We start from the raw sequence: 3,165 nt of genomic DNA, 5'->3' as shown, positions 1-3,165 counted from the left end.
CACCATTGAATGGTGGTTCGTCTAACCAACGTTCACGAAAATCGTCCTGTACAATCAGCCCCGAATTCTAGGTCACCGAAGCAGTCGTCCCCGGGCCACGAAAGCCCGCAAGGTGTTCGGTTTATTCTCGCAGTTCGTCCCCGTATATTATCGCCGCGATCTGGCAGGTTTATCGGCTGATAACGGGACAGTATCGGTACCATTCCCCGCGATTCTCCGCCCGAACCGTGTCCCCGCGAATCGAACGATGCCGCGGCGACGCCGGTCATAAATCTGACAGCAGACCGTAGGAATCTATGAACAAAAGTGGAGCCACTTACATGCGGCTCAAGTGAAATTTATGGAAGGTGTTGGAATATAAATGCGCGACATATCATAAATTCCGGACGGTCGCCGGCACCGGGCGGGGGGTGGGGGGGGGGGGGGGGGGGGGCGCGACGGCGGGTTCGCCAACGGCGGGGCACAGGAAACAGAAAATGGCAGGGCAGGGAAAGGGGGTGGTGGCGATGCGGCTACACCGACCCCCCTCACCCGCGACTCGAAACTACTAACGATATTGTTCGGCGCATCGGGTTTGCCCTCCTCGAATTCTCGAGAGGAAACAACAATTTATTTTATCGGGGCCACGGAAATACCCGAAGGACCACTCGCAAATCACTGGCTGCGCGTTGCTTTACGATGCTATCTCTCTGTCTCTGTCGGGCTCGTTCTTCCCTTTTTCCCCTGCTTCTCCCTTCTTTCTCTGGTTCTCTACCCTTCCTTTACTTCTCTCTTCTTTCTATAATTCCCTCTTTCCCTTTCTCTATTTCTCTCTTCCTCTATTCTCCTCTTCCTCTACTTTCCTCCTTCTCTCTTTCTCTCTCTCCCTCTCTCTCTCTCTTCCTTCCTTCCTCTCGTTCCTCCCAGCTTCGTCGCCCGAGCCTCTTCCACAACCCTATCCTCCCGTTTTCGAAGCGGTCTTGTAAATCTAGGTCGGACATCATCCCCGCCATTAATCGGCTCGTCACCAAGCCCCGTGGAACCCCGGGGGACCTGGAAATGGTTCTTTTAATATTTCCTCCTCGCGGATATTGCGGCGTGGCCTCGTGTTAAATAGCGAGGAGCCGGAGAAACCAGCGCGCGGCAGCCCCCCGTTCTCGATCGGCTCCAACGGCGGCCAAACTTGATAAATGCCGTGGCTTACATCAGAAGGTATTCGGTGCCTTAAATATGGTGACGCGGGAACAAATGGCGCGCGCGCGCGGTCGATACTAAAGAGGAAACTTTTCTGGTTTATAGTCTGTGTACATTCGCCGAGGCTTCCGGGCACCGAACAAATGTCACCGTTACTTTTTAAACCGGGAGTTTTACTGTTTCGGACACTCGAAGACTCTATCCGAGCCGCACGCACACTTTCGTAAGATTGTATGTTAGGTTATGTTCTGCTCGTGGGTTTTGCTTGTGTCTTTACATTCTTGTAATCATTCCGTCATTTTGACGGTGAACATGGTGAGACATGAGAGTAATCGAACCTTCGTTGCTTTATAACAGTGAGAAGACTGTGTTCGTTCTTTCTGCATTTTGATTACGGTTTCTTGGATTAAGAAATTTAGAAAGGAAAATATAAAGTCGGCCATTTTGAACGTCTTGATAGATTTATGGTATCCTCTTACCGTAGCGTTTGCTAAAATGTTTAAAACGTTATTGAACAGTAGTATCGGTCATTTTTATTTTATCATATGATTTTGATTTTAACCTCTTGCAGTCGTAGCGATTTTAACTAGAAATTAAAAATATTTCTTCAGACTTGTAGCGTTTGCATTTTATACAATCTGGAGCATCTTATGCATTATAGAATTGAATTTTATAACTCGTGCAACAGCTAACAATTCCGAACAATTTTCTATATACAAGTATATTTGCTAAAAATTATTTCGACACATTATCATTTCTAGCAGCGTCTTAGAGTCGCCACTAGACCGCAAAGGGTTAATATATAATTTTCATTCGATCATAGGATTTCTGTTTCTCGATTCGGTCGCCATTTCCTCGAACATCCCCCGATTCGAAGCCGTAGCCTCGAACCCAGACAGGAGGTCCTCCGATTCGAGGGAGAGATAATTCAGCCGCGCCATATTCCGTCCTATTTCGGCGAGTAGTCGATCAGCCAGCGATGACCGGAAAAGAACGTTGATGCGAGTCCGGAAGCATACCCGGTCCGGTTAACGAAGTGATCTCGCCTACCCGAGAGACGCATTCCGTCCGGCCAGAGGTAGATTGAAATTGGACGCAGTGACGCGAATTATTATAATCCCGAGGCAGCACTGGAAACCCCGCCGGCGTTTTTCCTGGCCCGCGCTCTCCCCCCTCCCGACCCCCTTCTGCCGTATCGCGGACCGGAGGAAAATTCCGGACCGAACGTTTCCATCCGCTCGTGTGGAGCGTCCTCTCTCTCTCTCTCTCTCTCTCTCTTGGTCCATCGTGCACGCTCCGTTGGCCCAAAACTTTCGACCCCGTATCTCGCTACGGGATGCAGCGCGAAACGTTCGATTATTTTTCGATGATCCCTTCGACGGCACCGAAACGATTAATGGCATTAATTGCTGCAAATTTCGTGGCTCGAAACTGCTTCAGGGTTGATTACGATTTTTGTGCGGGGACTCAACTTCAGCTTTTCAAATGACGAGATTATTACATTTTATTATATACTATTTTATGTTATTATTTGCTACATTGTTTTATATTATTATTCGTTATATTATTTTATACTATTATACGTTATATTGTTTTATACTGTTATACGTTATATTACTTTGCCAATGTTTTTATTACTAATTTCGTTTACATACCTTTCTTTTATTATTGTATATTTCTCTTAGCGCTCGCAAAACGCGGTGTATTTGTATTTACCCCCGGGTATTTTTGTAAGCCCGGGGGAACATGATTTGATAAGTAAATTAATCGTATATGTTATATAATTTTAGATTACTACATGTTACATTATTCTATATTATTATAAATGATATTATCTTACATTATTATGTATTCTACTATTCTATTATATTCTTATAAATCATCTTATAATCTTGCACAATTTTCTGACCGCTGTTAATAAAAGAATAATTTGCCAAAGCTCCCAAGGAATCCCAATAAGATTGAACGAGCAGGGCCGGCAACATTCCCACC

The sequence above is a fragment of the Augochlora pura genome, chromosome 8, assembly GCF_028453695.1.
Source record: "Augochlora pura isolate Apur16 chromosome 8, APUR_v2.2.1, whole genome shotgun sequence".
Taxonomy (NCBI): domain Eukaryota; kingdom Metazoa; phylum Arthropoda; class Insecta; order Hymenoptera; family Halictidae; genus Augochlora; species Augochlora pura.
Note: the sequence above shows the minus strand (reverse complement) of the source record.